Source organism: Orycteropus afer, unplaced genomic scaffold (genome assembly GCF_000298275.1).
Source record: "Orycteropus afer afer isolate SDZICR_OR568_19922 unplaced genomic scaffold, OryAfe1.0 scaffold00071, whole genome shotgun sequence".
Taxonomy (NCBI): Eukaryota; Metazoa; Chordata; class Mammalia; order Tubulidentata; family Orycteropodidae; genus Orycteropus; species Orycteropus afer.
The window spans coordinates 6,891,272-6,912,211 of NW_006921658.1; the positions used below are offsets into that span (position 1 = coordinate 6,891,272).

Below are 20,940 nucleotides of genomic sequence, written 5' to 3' on the forward strand. Positions count from 1 at the left end.
GTACATTCCATGTTCTGGTGATTAATGGATGTCTGCAGCTGTTTCTCCTCAATTTGAGTGGTGCCACATCAGCAAATGGAGGTCTCAAAAGCTTTACCTTATCCATATAAGTAAGGCTGGGTTTACTCTGATGATGCAGCTGTTTCCCAGTCCTATTTTGAGAACCTTCTAACCTATCCAGACTATTCACAAAGTTGTGTGGTAATGTATCAGACAGTGTTTCTTTGCTATTCATAAGATTTTCCCTGGCCAATTCTTTGAGAAGTGGATGGCCTCTTCCTTCTTCCTAGTCTGTCACAGTCTGTAAGCTGGACTGATACCTATGCACCATGTATATCCTGCTGGGTTTGAAACACCAGTGGCTCAGCCTCAAAGCTCATATCAACACGTCACCATGGTAAGACAAACTGACAGATAAGTTTGTCTCCCTGTTGGAAACCTCTCCTACCACCCTTACCTGGATTCCTGCAGCTGACACCTTGCTCTGTCCCGGTCCCTCAGCCTATTCCTCTCCTCTCTCCCGTTCTCCTGCCCTGCCACTTTGGGGAGTGGCCTGGGTTCCCTCTCCTCACCTGAATCCCTGTGGCTGACTCCTCCTCTGTCCTGGTTCCTGGGCCTTTTCCTCTCCTTTCTCCCAGTCTCTCACCCTGTAGCTTTGGGAATGCCTGGGTTCCCTCTCCTCACCTGTATCCCTGCGGTTCACTTCTCGTCTTTCCTGGTTCCTGGGTCTTTTCCTCTTCTTTCTCCCACTCTCCCACACTGCCAATTTGGGATGTGGCCTGGGTTCCCTCTCCTCACCTGGATCCCTGTGGCTCACTCCTTGTCTGTCTCAATCCCTGGGCCTTTTCCTCTCCTTTCTTCTGTTCTCGCACCCTGCTGCTTTGAGTGTGCCTGGTTTCCCTCTCCTCACCTGGATCCCTGCAGCTGACTCCAAATGGTTACATGGGTAGAAGAAGCTCTGGTAGCGTAGTACTTAAGGCTTTTGACTGCTAACCAGAAGGCTGGTGGCTCAAAACCAGCCACTCCTTGGAAGAAAGTTTGGGCAATCTACTTCCATAGTGATACTGCCTTGGAAACCCAAGGAGTGGTCGCTATGAGTTGGGTCCAAGTTGATGGCACATAAAAACAACAACATATGCAACGTATATGTCTACAAGAAGCCATACGTGTAAGAATAGGTATATCTATAAGCATATGTAAATACATGTTTGTGTGTGTTGCACCTATATACATAAACCAAAAACAAACAAACAAACAAACAAACAAAAAAAAAACACTGCCATTGAGTTGATTCCAACTCACAGCAACCTCCATTGGGATTTCAAGGTGTAAATCTTTACAGAAGTAGATTGCCTCATCATCCTCCTATAGAGCAGCTGGTGACTTTGAACTTCCAGTCTTCTGGTTAGGAGTCTAATACCTTATTCACTAAGCCACCAGAGCTCCTTTATAATAAAGCATATAGCAGGTACAGTTACAGATACTTCCTGTTGTTGTTATTATGTTCTATCAAGTTGTCCCTGACTCATAGCAACCTTACATATACAATAGAACAAAACACCGCCTAACCCTGTGCCAGCCTCATGATCCCTGCTATACCTGAGCCCACTGCTGCAGCCACTATTTCAATTTGTCTTGTCAAGGGCCTTCTTCTCTTTCGTTGACCTTCCACTTTATCAAGCATGACATCCTTCTCTAGAGGACAGTCCCTTCTGACAAAATGACCAAAGTAGGTGAGATGATTGTGGAACAGACCATCACCTGGCCAGTCTCACCTCCAAGGAGCAGTTTGGCTTCTTCCAGGACAGATTTGTTAGTTCTTTTAGCAGTCCATGGTACTTTCAGTATTCTTTGTCAACACAGTACAACTCAAAAGCATCAACTTGTCTTCTATCTTCCTTATTCATTGTCCAGCTCTTTCATGCATATACAACCAAAAAAACAAATATAAAGTGATTGAAAATACCATGGCTTGGGTTAGGTGTATGTTAGTCTTCAAAGAGGAATCTTTGTTCTTCAGTGCTTGAAAGAGGTCTTTTGCAACAGATTTGCCCAATGCTATACATCTTTTGAAGTCTTGACTGCTGCTTCCATTAGTGTAGATTGTAGAACCAAGTAATATGAAGTCTTTGACAACTTCAATCTTTTCTCCATCTATCATATGCTGCTAATTGGTCCAGTTGTGAGGATTTTTATTTTCTCTATAATAAGGTGTAATCAATATACACTGTAGGCTATAGTCTTTAATCTTCTTCTGTAAGTGCTCCAAATCATGCTCACTTTCAGCAACAAAAGTTGTGTCATCTGCATATTGTAGGTTGTTAATAAGCCTCCTCCAATCCTGATGCCACGTTCTTCTTCATACAGTTCAACTTCTTGAATTATTTGCTCAGCATACAGATTGAATAAGTATGGTGAAATGATACAACCCTGACATACTCACTTCCTGATTTTATTTATTTATTTATTTCCCTTCCTGATTTTAAACCATCCCCCTGTTCTGTTCAAATGACAGCCTCCTGGTCTATGTACAGGTTCCTTATGAGTACAATTAAGTGTTCTATAATTCCCATTTTTCTCAATGTTCTCCACAATTTTTTATGATCCACACAATTGAATGCCATTGTGTAATCAATGAAACACAAATAAACATCTTTCTGGTATTCTTTGCTTTGAGCCAAGATCCATCTTACATCAGCTATGATATCCCTCACTCTATGTCCTCTTCTGAATCTAGCTTGTGTTTCTGGAAGTTCTTTGTCAATATACTGCTGCAATTATTTTTGAATTATCTTCAGTAAGATTTTACTTTTGTGTGATATGAATGATATTGTTCAATAATTTCCACATTCTGTTGGATCACCTTTCTAGATACATAAATAAATAGTGGAATTGGTTAACTGGGTTGAAGGGCTTAAGATCATAGTCTTGTGTGGGATAACTTAGCCAATGGACATAACATAGTTTATAAAGTTAATGTTCTACCCTCTAGTTTGGTAAGTAGTGCCTAGGTTTTAAAAAGGTTGGGAGTGCCCATCTAAGTTACAACCCCTGGTCTCTACTCATCCAGAGTGAAAGATAATGAAGAAAACCAAAGACTTAAGGAAGAAACTAGTCCACATGACTAGTAGCCCACATAAACCACAGCCTCTTCTAACCTGAGACCAGAAGAATTATATGGTTCCCAACCACCACTAACCAACTTTTCTGGCCAAGGATGGAAGAGAAGTTCCATTTAGAATGAGAAAAACATAGAAAGAAACTAATATTCATTAAAAAAAAAAAAAGACCAGAATTATTGGACTGTTAGAGACTGGAGGAGACTATAGCAACTTTTTTTTTTTTCCTCAGCTGGCTGAGAAACCCAAAGAGGGGTCGCTATAAGTCGGATTCAACTCAACAGCAGTGAGTTGGGTCTCTTTTCCTCATCTCTGTGTGGTTTCTACTGATGAGAGTTGCACACAGCATAGACATACTTTTAGGTAACAGTGATAGTTGTCCAACTCTGTAAACTTATTAAGAATTCTTAAAATGTATGCTTAAAATGGGTGAATTTTATGGTTTGTTACTTACATGTCAATAAAGCTATTTGAAAAATAAAATAAAATATTCATACTTGGAATACATTAACTGTCTTCTGTTTTCAAGTCCAAACATCAACTGAGTTGTTCAATAAATATTTGCAGGAAGAATGAAAAATAACTATTATATTGAAATGTCAGCAGATATTTTCTTTTATTGCCCAAGGGGAAAGAAACTAGCATTCATTGTAAATTGATTATGTGCAGGCAATTTCATATGCATTAGTTACCACCTCCTAATAATCCTAAGTGAGCTCTGGTAGCATAGTAGCTAAGACACTTGCCTGCTAACCAGACGGCTGGCGGTTCAAACCCACCAGCCACTCCTTGGAAGGAAGGTTAGGCAATCCTACTTCCATAGTGATACTGCCTCGGAAACCCAAGGAGGGGTCACTATGAGTCGGGTTTGACTCGACGGCACATAACAACAACAACAATAATCCTAAAAGGACCTCTGGTTGAGCGGTGCCTAAGGCTTTTGACTGTTAACCAGAAGGTTGGTGGTTCAATCCTTTCAGCTCCATGGAAGGAAGATGAGACAAACAATTTCCATAAAGATTTACTGCCTCAGAAACCCAAAGGGGGTCATTATGAGTTGGAATCAGTTCAACGGCAGTGAATGAGAATAATCCTAAGAAGGAGTTGTGGTGGCAGAGTGGTTAAAGCATTCAGCTGCAAACCAGATGGTGGTTGGAACCTAACAACATTCCAGGGAGAAAGATGAGACAGTCTGCTCCCACAAAGATTTATAGCCTTGGAACCCCTATAGGGCAGTTCTACTCTGTCACTATGAGTCAGAATTGACTAGATGGCAGTGAGTTTGATTTGGTAATAATTCTAAGAGATCATTATTATTGTCCCCATTTTACACATGATGACATGACTCAGATGAGAGCCAAAAAGATGCTCTAACTCACAAACCAGTGCCTTTTCCACTAAGATGGTGACTTTCTTTTAAAGGATCATACAATTTTAAAAACCATTTGAATTTCAATATTAGCCAACTTTTCCAGGATACTTTTTCCTACTGAGTGGGCTACCTATAATTCATGGATCTGATGAAAACATTTGAGTCTCCCCCCCCTCCCCCTTTCTAGATTATTTTGATACTATATGCTTAGATGGAGTTTCTGGATGGTGCAAACCATTAACACATTCAGCTGATAACCAAAAGGTTGGAAGTTCTAGTCCACCCAGAGGTGTCTTGAAAGAAAGATCTGATGATTTACTTCTGAAAAATCAGCTTTTGATTTTATGGCGCACAGTTCTACTTTGACACACAAGGATATTCATCAGGCTGAATGGATTCTACAGCAACTGGTACCTGGTTTTATGCTTAGATACTAAGAAGGAGTGCTTTTTTTTTTTTTAATGTGAGGTGTAATGTAAGAAAGAATTTGTAAAAAGATCAGAATTTGGGGTGAGGGGGTTTTATAAACTTAAAATGGGACAAACATTACAATAAAAGACTAAGCAATATATTGTATTTTATCCAACATATCTGCTAAGAGCAGGATCTATGCTCAATGATGTGGGGAGCACAATGATGACTCATGTATAAATCTTGTCCTTCTCTTCCCACCCCCTCCCAATCTGAAATGAGAGATAAATTTAATTACCCAACAATAACTATTAAGTTATTTTGGAACTTGTTGCAATAACTACTTCTCCTTGACCCATGTAAATCCTGGAGACTTTGATCCTAAATATAGTCACTTGATATAGGTTGGGCAGTCCTATTTCCATAGTGATACTCCCTTGGAAACCCAAGGAGGGGTCGCTATGAGTCGGGGACGACTCGACGGCACATAACAGCAACAAAATACTTTTCAAAGATTTATGATTCCTTGTAAATTACACTGAATATTTTAGAGAATGTAATTCTTGGTATGCTTTTAAATGTTACAATCACCCCATAAATACTCTTCTACATTTAACAATCAAGGTGATTTATATGTTTGATATAAAACAGGAAAATATAAAATTATCATAATTATGTTGTTGTTGTTCTGTGCTGTCGAGTCAGATTCGACTCACAGTGACCCCTCCTTGGGTTTCCAAGGCAGTATCCCTACAGACGTAGATTGTCCAACCCTCCTTCTGAAGAGTGGCTGGTGGGTTTGAATCGCCAGCCTTCTGGTTAGCAGTCAACTGCCTTACGCTCTGTGCTACTAGAGCTCCTATCATAATTATAGTGGTAGAAAAATACATAATATGTGGTCATAAAATGAATTTCATAAAAAATCACTTCTAAAGAGAAAAGTAATGCTTATGAGTTAATGCTTAATGATTGTCTAGAAAATTAGCAATTCTACAATAAATTAATTTTGGCCATGGTTATTTATTCTTTTTATACTACTTTTAGACAAGTAAAGTGTCCTTCCTGAAATAGGAAGAAGAGACTGGGTTTATATCAAATGACAGATATAAATTCAAGAATTGTTTTAGTTATAACTTTCATTTAACCCAACGTTACTTTGCTCAGAGTTTGGTGGGATATCAAACTTGAGGTCCTTATAAATTTTGTCACCTTGGACTGAATCACAGCTGATTGGTTTATCTGCACAATATAAGTCAGAGAGTTCTGAATAAATCTGCCTTCCCTAAAAGATAATGAAATAAAACCATCACTTTTTGATTTATAGATGAGGCAAAGAGCATTATTAATTCAGAAAAGAAAATCTTATCTTTCTGGTGAAGATAAAGAAACACTGAATAGAAAATAAAATTTCTAATTAAGGGGGAAAAACAAAGGTACCTATACTAGCTTGTTCATGAATAAAAAGCCCGAGAAGACTAACAGTCTAGAAACAGTGGAGTAATATTGAAGAAGGTGAGAAATGTTGGAATATAAAAATTTATTTTCCTCCTCTTCATTTATAATTTAATCTGCTTATGCTTAAAATTCATTCTTACAAAGAAGTACATATATGAATATGTTTGTGTGTTAGGCACATTCTCATACTGCTTTTTTCTTTTTCTTTTTTCCAAGAGCAATATATGTCATTACCAAAAAAAAAAGAAGAAAAAGAGCCCATAGACTAGAAAAAAAGAGGAAAACAGAAACAACCCACAATCCCACTCACTCATAGATCACCATCTTCAATTTGAGATATTTGCTTCTAATACCTATTCTTTTTTAATATTATCACAAAAATCCTTTCATTTAAAAATGCACTTATAAATATGCCTTTTTACACAATATGGCCATATCAAGCATAGTATTTACTCCTTTCATATAATGAGCATGTGAAGGCAGCACAAGGTTGAGAAAGGCAGATAGTGCAGGGTTAAATCCGTGAACTATGGAGCCAGACTAATCAGATTTATAGCTTGTAACTTACTACTCCACACCTCAGCTTGGCCATTTGTAAAATGGGATTAATAATATTATCACTCACATCATGGAGTTGTTGTGAGGATTAAATGACTTGCTACTTTTGAAATGCTTAGAATAATGCCTAGCACATAAAAAAAAATATTAACCAAATCAGTTGCCATTGAGTTGACTCTGATTCATGCATGACCACACCATGGATTTCTGAGTAGAACTTCACTGTTCCATAGGATTTTCATAGTTGTGACTTTTCAGAAAATTACCAGGCGTTTCTTTTGATGTGCTTCTGGGTAAGTTTAAACTGAAAACTTTCAGTTAGTAACTGAGCACTTAACTGTTTGTGTCATTCAGGGACTCCCACCTTGTACATAACAAGTCCTAACTAAGTGAATATAGTTTATTTAATCAAAGTCTTTTGACAAACAATTAGGTTATGTTTTGGTTACCTCTGTGCTGCTCTAACAGAAAATATGCCGCAAATGAGATGGCTTTAACAAACAGGAGTTTATTCTCTTACAATTTTGGAGGATTTAAGTCCAAGTTCAAAGTGTCAGCCTCTAGGGGCTGGGTGAAAGCCCCTCAACCTTGGGCTTCAGCTCTGCCTCCTGGTCCCAGTCCACTGGACCTGGAGGCATTCTTCACTTAGGCAGCTACTGGCTGCTGAGGCTGACAAACCTGAGGTTGACAAGTAAAAAGGCACAGTCCCGATGTTACCAAACCACATGACAGACTATTAATTCAAGTTCATTGAAAGTCCCAAGATTGGCAGAGCATGTCAAGTTACTGAATGAAGATTTGGCTACATGCAGGGTTCAAGTGCACCAAAAGCTAGATACGATTCCCAAATATCCTCCTTATATGTGGGAAGCAGACACATCGCTAAAGCAGCTACTCGCTGCTCATGTCATATTCTAGCATGGAGTTGATTGCCAGTCTTATCATGGGGAATAACTACAACCAGATGCCCAGCCACTCAAAATCAGGCCCAGCCAAGCTGACATATAACCTTAACTACCACAGGTTATTACCATTTTTATACTAAATTAGCCAGTTTTAAAATGGATATTTTTGTGCATATGTCTTTGAATATCCAATTACTCCTTTGGATGTGGTTGCTACCAGTTGTTAGTTGCTGTACAATCAGTTCTGACTCGTAGTGACCTTATGTATAACAGAACAAACTGTTGCCCAGTCCTGAGCCATCCTTACAATTATTGCTATGTTTGAGCCTATTGTTACAGTCATTGTGTCCATCCATTTCCTTGAAGGTCTCCCTCTTTTCCCCTGAAACTTTACTTTGCCAAACATGATGTCCTTCTCCAAAGATTGACTCCTCTTGATAACATGTACAAAGTAAGCAAGATGAAGTATTGTTATTTTCTCTTCTAAGGAGAAATCTGGCTGTACTTCCTCCAAGACTGATTTGTTTGTTCTTTAGGACTTCCATGGTATATTTATTATTCTTTGCTAACTCCACAATTCAAATGTCTCAATTCTTCCATCTTCTTTTTTTATTGTCCAGCTTTCATAAACATGAGGTGATTGAAAAGACTGGCTTGGTCAGGCACACCTTAGTCATCAAAGTAACATCTTTGTTTTTTAAGATATTCTCACCCTACTCAATAGCAACAAGGCCTGGTAGAAAATGGAAATGAATGACCATTAGGGTTTTATGCCAGTTGCATATGTGAACAAATTGGACCCCACCTGGTAAGCATCATGAGAGAATCTCCTGGAGGAGCAAGGTAACATAGCACTGTGGCAGAAGCAAATCGACAATCAGAGACACATAACTAAGGAGGCTGGCAGTGTTATCTCTGTGTATGACACATGTGAGAGAACTATATCATTCTCTGCTGGAACTTGGTGAGAAGCATAAAAGTATGCTGAAGAAAAGTTGCAAGAAGTTTATGTTGTCCTGTAAAGCAAATGAACTACAGCAGTGGGTCAATGAGGAGGAAGCCGCTCTGACAAATGAAGAGGTCAGAACAAAGTTGGAGCAGGTCGAGGTGCTACAGAAGGAGTCTGATGACTTCCAGGGGGATATGAAGGCCAATGAATCACAGTTGAAGGACATTAACAAAGTGGCTGAAGATTTGGAGTTTGAAGGTCTAATGGCAGAGGAGGTGCAGGCAGTACAGCAACAGAAGGTGTATGACATGATGCCCAGGGATGCAGCTGATTCCAAGACAGCTTCCCCATGGAAGTCTGCTCACCTGATGGTTCACAACATGACCACTTTCAATTCTATAAAGAAGCTGAATGACCGTTGGTGATCCCTGCGATAGCTGGCTGAGAAGAGGAGCAAGCTCTTGGGCAGCACCCGTGAACTGCAGAGGTTCCACAGAGATGTGGATGAAACCAAAGAATAGATTGAAGAGAAGAATCAGGAGTTAAACACAGACAAATATGGCCACAATCTGGCCAGCATCCAAGCCGTGCAGCACAAGCACAAGGGCTTCGAGAGAGATCTCACTGCTCTTGATGACTAGTAAATTTCCTTGGGGAAACAGTACAGCACCTAAACCAGTCCCATCCTGAGTCAGCATAGGACCCACAGGAAAAATGCACCAAGTTAAACCAGGCCTGGGACAGCTTGGGAAAATGTGCAGACCAACACAAGGTCAAGCTGGGTGACTTCCATGACCTGTAGCACTTCCGTAGTGATTTCTGGGAATTCATGTCTTGGATCAATGGAATACATAGGTTTGTATCCTCAGATGAGCTAGTCAAGGATGTCACTGGAGCTGAAGCTTTGCTGGAGTGACACCAGGAACACCTAATAGAAACTTCCCAGGCATTTGAGCTGTTTGGGCAGCAGCTGTTTGCTGATGGACACTATGTCAGCTCAGAGATCAAGTAGAAATGAGATATTCTAGATCAGGAACGTGCAGATCTGGAGAAGGCTTGGGTTCAGTACAGGATGATATTGGATCAGTGCCTTGAACTGCAGCTGTTTCATCAGGACTGTGAGAAAGCAGAGAACTGGATGGCTGCCTGGGAGGCCTTCCTGAATACTGAATACAAAGGACACTCAGTGGACAGTGTGGAGGCTCTGATCAAAAAACATGAAGACTTTAACAAAGCAATTAATGTCCAAGAAGAGAAGATTGCTAATCTGTAATCTTTTGCTGCAATCTTTTGCTGGTCATTATACTAAAGGAGACATTTCTAGTCACTGTAATGAGGTTTTAGACAGGTGATGATGTCTAAAAACCCAAATGATTGAGAAAAGTGTCAAAACTAAGAGAATTTCAGACAGTACAGCAGGGATATGGATGAGATTGAGGTTTGGGTCAGTGAGAAGTTACACACAGCATGTGATGAATCCTACAAGGATTCCACCAACATCCAGCTTTCCAAGCTGCTGAACAAGCACCAGAAGCACCAGGCCTTCCAAGCAGAGCTACACGCCAGTGCTGACTGGATCTGCAGTCACAGACATGGGGAACCCCCACTTGAGTGTGGGGCCTGTGCTGGAGGTAAAGATGCTGTCAAGGCCTGGCTGGCTGCCTTAGCTGACCAGCAGCAATTCTTGGTACAGAAGTCAGCTGGAAAAAAAGCCAGAAACTGAAGAAAGCCAACAAACACCAGAACTTCAACACTGGAATCAAAGACTTTGACTTTTGACTCTCTGAGGTGGAAGCCCTCTAGCATCTGAAGATTATGGAAAAAACCTGGCTTCTGTGAACCTGCTGAAGAAACATCAACTGCCAGAGGCAGACATTTCTATCCATAAGGATCACCTGAAGGACCTAAACAGTCAAGCAGACAGCCTGATGACCAGCAGTGCCTTCAACACTTCCCAAGTAAAGGACAAGGAAGACTCCACCAGCAGTTGCCTCCAGAAGATCAAGGCAGCTTCCCAGCAAGCCAAACTGACTGAATCCCAATCACCTGCACCAGTCTTTCCATGACATGGTTGATGAGGAGTCCTGGATGAAGGAAAATAAGTTGCTGGTGAGTTCTGAGGACTATGGCAAAGACTTAACAGGTGTTAGAACCTGAGAAAGAAGCACACATAGCTGAATGCAGAACTGGCAGCTCATGAGCCCACAATTCAGGGTGTCCTGGACACTGGAAAGAAGTTATCTGATGATAACACTATTAGGAAGGAAGAGATTCAGTAGTGTCTGACATAGTTTGTGGAACACTGGGAGGAGCTGAGCAGCTGGCAACAGCTCAGGGTCAGCAGCTAGAAGAGTCCTTGGAATATCAACAGTTTGTGGCCAATGTGGAAGAGGAAGAAGCCTGGATCAATGAAAAAATTACCCTGGTGGCCAGTGAAGATTATGGCAACACTCTTGCTGCTATCCAGGGATTGTTGAAGAAGCATGAAGCTTTTGAGACAGACTTCACTGTCCACAAGGATTGTATGAATGATGTCTGCATTAATGGACAAGACCTCATTAAGAAGAACAGTCACCATGAGGAGAACATCTCTTCAAAGATGAAGGGCTTAAATGGGAAAATATCTAACCTGGAGAAAGCTGCAGCCCAGAGGAAGGCAAAACTTGATGAGAACTGTACCTTCCTTCAGTTCAACTGGAAGGCTGATGTGGTGGAGTCCTGGATTGGTGAAAAGGAGAACAGCTTAAAGATAGATGACTATGGCCTAGATCCATCTTCTGTCCAAGCTCTCCTTACCAAACAGGAAACTTTTGATACTGGCCTCCAGGCCTTCCACCAGGAAGGCATAGCCAATATCACTGCCCTCAAAGATGAGCTGCTGGCCGCTAAGCACATTCAGTCAAAGACCATCGAGGCCCAGCATGCCTCCCTTATGAAAAGTGGAGCCAGATTTTGGCCAACTCAGCCACCCTGAAGAAGTTGCAAAGGCTTCTGCCTTCAGCAGCTGGTTTGAAAATTCAGAGAAGGATTTAACAGATCTGGTGCACTGCAACTCCCTGGAAGAAATCAAAGCCTGCCTTTGGCCCATGACACCTTTAGTTATCTCCTCCTTCAGCCCAAGCCAACTTCAACCAGATGGCCAAGCTGGATCACCAGATCAAGAGTTTCTGTGTGGTCTCCAACCCCTACACCTTGTTCACCAGGGAGGTCTTGGAGGAAATCTGGAGGAATCTGCAGAAATTCATCAAGGAAGTGAGCTGGAGCTGTAGAAGAAGCAGTACTGGAAGGAGTTTGCTTAGCATGTCAGCACCTTCCACCAGTGGATTCAAGAGACCAGAACATATCTCCTCAATGTGCCTGCCTGGTGGACCCTTAAATCCCAGCTTGACACTACCAAATGCAAATACCAAGAGATGTGAGCCATACGGAATCAAGTCAAGAAGACTGAGGACCAGGGGGCCACCATGGAGGAAGCACTTATACTGGACAAGTACATGGAGCACAGCACTGTGGGCCTGGCCCAGCAGTGGGAACAGCTGGACCGGCTTGGCATGTGCATGCATTACAACCTGGAGCAGCACAGTCAGGCCAGGAATATAACAAATGTGACCGAGGAGGCCCTCAAAGAGTTCAGCATATTGTTTAAACACTTGGGCAAGGACATATCTGACAGGCTGAATCAACAGGAGTTAAATCCTGCCTGTGCTCCCTGGACTATGACCTGGCCATGGGAACTTGACCCTGAGGTTGAGGCAATCCTAGAAGCTGTGGATCCAAACAGGAATGGCCATGTCTCCCTGCAAGAATATATGGCTTTCATGATCAGTCATGAAATTGAGAATGTCAAGTCCACTGAGGAGATTGAGAGAACCTTCCATGCCCTCAGCTCAGAGGGAAAGCCATAAGTGACCAAGGAAGAGTTATACCACAACCTGACTTAAGAACAAGCAGACTACTGTGTCTTCCACATGAAGCCCCAAGTGGATGGCAAAGGCTGTGTGCTCCCCATGGCCTTTGACTACATCGAGTTCACCTGCTCACTCTTTGTAAATTTATCCTCAGCTCTTAGTCTGGCCTCACACTGTTTGTGGTTGCCTTGCTGCATGTCAGTTAAGTTCTGTGCTCTTAAGAAAAAAATGTTCCAGGTAGTGTTACTTTCTAATGTAACCTTAAACCTGCTTAGCTTGCTATAAAACTTAGTAAATGGTGCTTCAATAAAATGCTCCTGGTCAACCACAATTGTCCTATTACTGTGGGGACCCAGATTTACACCTTGAAACCAGCTGCTCTTATTCCAGCTTCAAGAAATCTAAGCAGCTGGATAGCTAGCTCCCTCCTTGTTCTCCCTCCCACCCCAAACATTCTGTTTTCATGTAAATGACAAATAAATGACTCTCCCCTTTTAAAAAAAGATTTTAAAGGATCTTTTGCAGTGGATGTGCCCAACGAACTACGCTGTTTGAGTTCTTGACTGCTGCTTCCACGGGCATTGATTGTGGATACAAATAAAATGAAATCCTTGACAGCTTCAATTTCTTTATCATTTATTATGATGTTGTTTATTGGTCCAGTTGTGAGGAATTTTGTTTTCTTTATATTCATGTATTATTCATATGGAAGGCTACGATCCTTGAACTTCATTAGTAGGTGCTTCAAGTTGTCTTTATCTTCAGCAAACAAAGTTGTATCATCTCGTTATTGCAGGTAGTTAGAGTCCTTGTTCAGTCCTGATACTATGTTCCTTTTCATATAGTCCTGCTTCATAAATAATTTGCATACGGAAACAGATTGAATAATTAAGATGAAAATATATAACGCTTTTGCACATTTTAGAACTGTTGTGTCCAAGGATATACACTTCCAAATTTTGATGAAAAAATTGCAAGAAAAAAATGGCACATAAAAAAAAAAAAAAAAAGAGTGGAAAAAAATGGCACATCATAAAAGGCATGCTAATTTTTACTTTCTATGAGCAGTGAAATAAAGGGCTGAAATTTAAAACTTGTTTGTATATTTTGACATCTAGTTCTCAAACTTTGGTTTTCATAAAAATCACCTGGAAGCTTATTAAAACAAACTCTTAAAAACTCATCCATAGTGATTCAAGTGAATCTTTGGGGTGAATTCTTGGAATTTTCATTTTCAAAATTATTTTGAAAATATAGCTAACACAACATCTGCCAATTCAACATTTTTCACATGTACAATTCTGTGATATCAATTACATTAATCATGTGGTGCAACCATCACCATTGTCTTTTGCCAAATTCTCCATTCCCAGAGACAAAAACTCCATAAATAACATTGTCCCCATTTCCTGTCCCTTCAGGCCCTAGTGACCACTATTGAAGGCTGATATCTATGTAGTTACCTATTTTATGTATTTCGTATTAGTGAGATCATACAATACTTGTCCTTTTGTGACTGAGTTATTCACTTATTCACAAGTTATTCACTTGTCCTTTTGTGACTGAGTTATTCACATGACACAACATGTCATCCATGTTGTGACATATATCAGGATTTCACTTCTTTTTATGGCAGGGAACTCTGGTGGTGTAGTGCTTAAGGCATCTGACTGCTAACCAGAAGTCTGGCGGTTCAAACCCACCAGCCGGTCCTCAGAAGGAAGATTGGGCAATCTACTTCTATAGTCATACTGCCTCGGAAACCCAAGGAGGGGGTCGCTATGAGTTGGATCCAACTCGATGGCAGTGAGTTTGTTTTTTTGTTCTTTAATAATCTATTATATGAACATTTCACATTTTGTTTATCCATCCATTCAATGATAGATGGGTCATTTCCACCTTTTAGCTGTTGTGAATAATACTACATTGAACATTCATGTGCATGTGTGTTCATGTTGCTGTAATCTTGAAAAAGAACAAGGTAGAAAGACTCTCACATTCCAACTTCAAAATATGTGATGAAAAACAAAATAAACTCACTGGCGTCAAGTAAATTCTGTTATAAAGCTATAATAATCAAAATAGGGAATCTACATTTTTAACAAGTAGTTCAGATGATTCTGATGCAAGTGACCAATGTTGTTGTTGTTGTTGTTATTATGTGCCCTCGAGTCGGACCCTACTCATAGCGACTCCTCCTTGGGTTTCTGAGGCAGTATCACTACGGAAGTAGATTGCCCCATCTTCCTTCCGAGGAGTGGCTGGTGGGTTTGAACACCAGCCTTCTGGTTAGCAGTCAAATGCCTTAGGTGCTATGCTACCAGAGCTCTATTGTATCTTATCATTGATCTCTCTTATGGCATTAATAACTACAATCCCATTGTGGCTGAGAGACTTACGTTCAGTAAAGACATCGTTGTATTGGGCCGAGGTAGAAAATGCCATTTTTCACAAACTGGCCATTACGAAATAGGTGTATGTGACACAAAATGTTGACTCCCTTTTCAGTCATTCTTAACATTTCAACAGCTGAAGCAGATTTTGCTGTTTGTCTATTTGCATTAAAACAAACAAACTAAACTCACAGCCCAGGTCTGACTCATAGCAACCACTCCTTGGGTTACCAGGCAGTATCTCTAGGGAAGAAGATTGCCCAATCTTCCTTCTGGCAGTAGCTGGTGGGTTTGACCTGCCAGACTTTTGGTTAGCAATTAAATGCATTAGGCACTAGCCACCAGAGCTCCTATTTGCATTTGTATATATATGCAAATAAGTATATTTGCATATATATTTATAAAAATTGGAGTTTATATATAAAACTCACTGCCATCAAGTAGATTCTGACTCATAGCGACCCCCATTGTGTTTTTGAGGTGGTAAATCTTTATGGAAGTAGATTGCCCCATCTTCCTTCTGTTGGGCAGCTGGTTGGTTTGAATTGCCAACCTTCTGGTTAGCAGTCAAATGTCTTAGCCACTGATCATATCTCCAGATCTAGTCAAACATAATTTTTGAATGTAAATATTATCACTGCAAATGTTTTATTCTATGAACTTGTTATACTTCTACTTAGTATGCCAAAGTTCAAAACAAAGCAAAGTAAAACCAATATTCTAAGTGTGAGAGAAAAGCCTTAGATTAGCAGTCTTGGATGTGCCTGCTGGGCAGGCCTAAATACTCCATTTTTGTGCATGTAAGCTTTTATGGTGGGGGCGTGAGCCAGTTTGTATTTTCTGAAGCTACCAGTCTAATTAGTTTGTTATCTCCCCCTTCTCTTAAAGATTGGATGTAGAAGGTTGGAAAGGTCACTTTGAGACAGCATAAGAGACAGCTGTTTAGCAAAACAAGTTTCTCCAAGGAGTATTGGAACTTGCCAAAATACTTGCACACGACTCTTGTTAGAATCTATCCTTATTTAAAATAATAAGGATGAATTCTAGAAACAGAAATGTTGCTTTTACGAAGTTTGCTTTTAAGTGAATAGCTCTATCAAATAAGCAAATGTTTAAAGAATGATCACTATTTTAGACTGATAACATTTCAAAGCTTAATTCCATTTGATTACATGTCTGCCTGTGATTTTTACCTCACAGATTCCTTCTCAGTTGACTCCCTTCCTTCTGCCTCCAAATAGTGCATGTTGCTCTTCTTTTACCCTCCTTTATTCCTTTTGGCTACCACATCAAGTTTTTCCTTCTTTTCACTTCTGAACTTGTAGGTTTTCTGTATACTTCTTCATCATTCAACTTTCCTGATGATTTCTAGCAAGATGGCTTCTAACCCATCCACTTCACTAAAGAAGCATCACTTTTGAAAGCCATGAAAAGACTTATGAAGGGTTAAATTCTATGGACTTTTGCTTTCTGGTCTTGTGATTTGAATTTTCTGCTATAACTGTCATTTTATTTCTTTTTAATGATGTTCTCTTCCATTGATGCCAGCAGTTAAAAGCTGGTGGCCTACGCAATGCTTAATCAGGTCCACAGACTTTTTTTGTCTCTATGTGCTACTTTAGGAGCTCTGGTAGCATAGTGGCTAAAGCACTTGACTGCTAACCAGAAGGCTGGCGGTTCAAACCCATCAGCCACTCCTTGGAAGGAAGGTTGGGCAATCCTACTTCCGTAGTGATACTGCCTCGGAAACCCAAGGAGGGGTCGCTATGAGTCGGGGCCAACTCGACGGCACATAACAACAACAACAACATGTGCTACTTTAACAAAAGTTATATTTCATCATTTCAGGCCCTGAAGAGTTCACACAGCCCTCATTTGCAATTTCCCCCATTACTGCCTGACCACAAAAACATATCCATTAATAATCCTGGTACTACACATTGTGATTCTCCTGTGACCACTCTTTCTCAAAGATTGTTTGTTGGCCATCTAGTGTTTTTCATATCAAACCCACTAGCCACTACTTGGAAGGAAGGTTGGGCAATCTACTTCCGTGTGATACTGCCTTGGAAACCCAAGGAGGGGTCGCTGTAAGTCGGGACTGATTCGAAGGCAATGAGTTTGGTTTTTGTTTTGCTTTATATGTACTCCGGTAGCGTAGTGCCTAAGTCATTTGACTACTAATCTGAAGGCTAGCAGTTCAAACCCACCAGCTACTCCTGGGAAGGAAGATTGGGCAATCTACTTCCATATAAATACCACCTTAGAAGCCCAAGGAGGGGTCACTATGAGTTGAACTGGCTCCATGGCAGTGAGTTTGGTTTTTGATTTTTTATATGTTGTAGTTGTTGTTGTTATGTGCTGTCGATTTGGACCCCACTCACAGAGACACCCTCCTTGGATTTCGGAGGTGGTATCACTACGGAAGTAGATTGCCCAACCTTTCTTCTGAGGAGTGGCTGGTGGATTTGAATCGCCAGCCTTCTGGTTAGCTGTCAAGTGCCTTAGGCACTACGCTATCAATCAAATTTATTATTCACTCTAATGTTAAAGATTTTGTCTAAGTGAATGGTTCTAACATTGACATTTTCTGCATTTCTACTCAAAAGCTCTACTACCACCCTCAAATTCAACTTGCCTAAAAGCTTGTATAAATTCATATCCTAAAACTTCATAATCTTCTACATTTTGATTAGAAGTATTACAATTCTCCCAATTGTCCAAATTGAGCCTTTTTTTAAAAAAATCCTCTTTGCTTAACTTGCTCTGCCTCATTAGTTACTAAATTTAATATATGAAGAAACCAAAGATCCTGAAGGGTTAAGGGACTAATGTGAAACCATCCAGCTGTTAGTGACAAGGTTGTTGGATAAAATCCAGGTTTCTTGATGACCAAATTTAGTATTCTTTTTACTGAAACATGGTACCTTCATGTTGAGAGAATTTGCCACATGCAAAAAATTTCTAACCTTAGAAAATTTAGTAAGACATACTTACCAGAAAGTCAGCATAATTTAGGATCCTGAGAGAGAGGATTAATTCAACTCACAAAATTTTCATATTTGCTATCTAATTTACAAAGGAAGGATAGATTTTATTTTTAAAACTTAGTTCTGGAAATGTTCAATTTGGCTTTAAAGAGATTGAAGGTGTGGTGATGATGAGAATGATTCTAACTAACATTTCTTAATGGTAGATTTCATTTCATCTTTGAGCAACCTCATGAGGTATTATGTATTATTATTATTCCTATGTTATTGATAGGAAAATGGAGATGTATTGATGTGAAGTAATTTGTACAAGACCATATAATTAAAAGAGTTGGAGCCAGGGATATAACCCAGGTCACTTGCTCTTAATCCAAACTCTGTGTCCTCAATTGAGAAGTTATGCCTGTGCCATATCTATTCCAAATAATTCTGGCTGTCTCAGAAATTCTGAGTTTTGTAGAATTGTTCTTTAAATTTTTTTAAAACCAGCACAGTTTTTCAATTACCTCTGCTCCTAAATCATAGCACTAATGTTTTCCAAAAGTTGGATGCAGAGTGGGCATTCTGCAAAATACAGTATAGAAAAGACCTCACCAAAGCAAAACCTCTTTATGCCCAGGGAGTTGGTGAAAATGGTCTGCCCAGTAGAGAAAGCATGTCCCTGGTGAGAATGATTAGTTCAGGAAATATATTTGTGAAGGGATCATGCTTGTGAGGAGGGCAGCTGTGGACATTTGTTTAGCTCTTTTTTTTCCTGACATTTTCTATAATCAGTTCTTAGTCCACCTGTCGGCTCAAGTGACTCTTTGTTCTTGAGCAGTGATGCAGAGTATAGCAGCTTCTCTGGTTTCTTCCCTGTTTATTTCTGTCTCCATCTCTCAGGATAGTTCCCATTGATAAAGAGGATTTACCAAAAGTACTTCTTCTTTTCCAGTATTACAGAATCTGGAATTTCTTTACACTATACATTTACCTCTCTAGTCTTTTATTATAAAAATATTTTGTGGACACATTATGTACCAAATTTACTACTGTCAAGTCAGGTACAATTCATAGCAACCCCTCCTTGGGTCTCTGAGGTGGTATCACTATGGAAGTAGATTGTCCAGCCTTCCATATATATATACTAAAAACCAGCACAGTGGGAAGGATGGAGGGTTGTGTTCTCAGGCCTGGGTTCTACACTATCAGATAATCACTTACTCTCTCTAGGCTTCTGTTTCCTCATTTATTAAAAAAAAAGAAAGGCCAACTAGATCTCTGTAATCCTTTCATCTGAGGAAAATTCTAATATTATTTAGTTATAATAAGAAGAGTTAAAGGAGCCCTGGTGGCGTAGTATCTAAGACATTTGACTGCTAACCAGAAGTTTGACGATTGAAACCCACTGGTCACTCTGTGGAAGGAAGACTGGGCAATTTACTTCCATAAAGATTTACTACCTCAGAAACCCAAAGGGGTCACTATGAGTAGTAATTGACTCAGTGGCAGTGAGTTTGGTTTGTTTGGTTTAGCATTTATCGAGCATTTACCTTTTTCAAAACATTTTGCTAAGTACTTTCTTTTCATTATCTCATTTAATCTTCACAGGAATGTCATGTGATAGGTATTGATATTATTATCTTACTTTTCAGTTAAGGAAGGTGAGGCCTAGAAATATTAAATAACTTGCTTAAAGTCACTCACTAGTATGTAAGTTTCACTGATACTGAGGCTATTCAAAAATATCCTAATTGATATCTTTTTTTCAGGCACCCATCAGAGTTCATTTCCCCAGCCTCTTCAAAGTTACACATGGCCATGTAAATTGTGTTGGTCAGGGAAGTGAAAACATAAGTGATGTGCGTCGTTCCAAGAAGAAGTTTGGAGAGTTAGTGTGAAATTTGTCATAGTAATATTTTCCAATTGCCATCAATTTTTTAAATATTGATGTCAGCTCTGTCAGCTTGGGTCTGGAGGAGGGCAATGCAGAGCAGAGACTGCAGACAATCTACATTTGATATGTGGTATGAGCAAGAAATTAATCTTTGTCTACTTAGTGGTTGTTTATCACTCCAGTCTATTTGGTTCATCCTGACTGATAGACTGGTGAAAACATGACTTGTGACACTAAATCTGTCTGACACCAAAACACGCAAGCTTAACCTCTAAGCTCCATTTGCTCCTAGGAAGATATTGCTTACTTATTACTCACTAACAGACATACTAGCTACAATTTCACATTTAATGTACAATGCAATTCATAGATTTTTTCCATATAATTCCATTTAAAATAAAAAGAGTTTCTCCTAGAAATGACAAAATATTGCTACCTTTATTTTCTATTAGATATTGTTGCCAAGCCAGCATGTATCCTGAAGTCTGAAAAAAATGTACTCTTGATAATATTAAGGGAAATTTGATGCTTAGGCATAGCATATGGCTGAAATTCTAGCAAATGCAATTAGTATCCATGTAAAGTAAAACTTGGTAATTAGGAAAAGACTTCACTACAGAGATTAGGACTATACCTCTGAAATCTTAATTCCCTGCTGCTCTATATTTGCAAAATACATTTCCTAAGATAAAATAACATTTTTGAAGCAATTTATATTGTCACATCAACAATAACTGAAGAAAATTCAAAATGACTTACTAGCTTCAACATTAATACTATTTCTTCCAGACCATTATATGATAAGAACTTGAAGTTCTCTAGGCTTCTGCTTTCTAGAAGGTAATGCTTTTTGTCTTTAAGAAGTTCTTTGATCAGAGTCTAAAGGCTTCATGACCATTCCTTGGGTTTCTGAAGCGGTACCTCTATGTAAGTACATTGCCCAGTCTTCCTTCCAAGGAGTGGCTGGGGGGTTTGAACTGCCAGCCTTCTGGTTAGCAGTCAAA

General features: G+C 39.8%; 1 pseudogene; it reads left to right on the top strand.

Annotated features, from left to right (window-relative positions):
• The window catches only part of LOC103196939, a 33,741-nt pseudogene extending 13,801 nt beyond the window's left edge, over positions 1-19,940 (top strand).
• Positions 19,941-20,940: the final 1,000 nt, after the last annotated feature.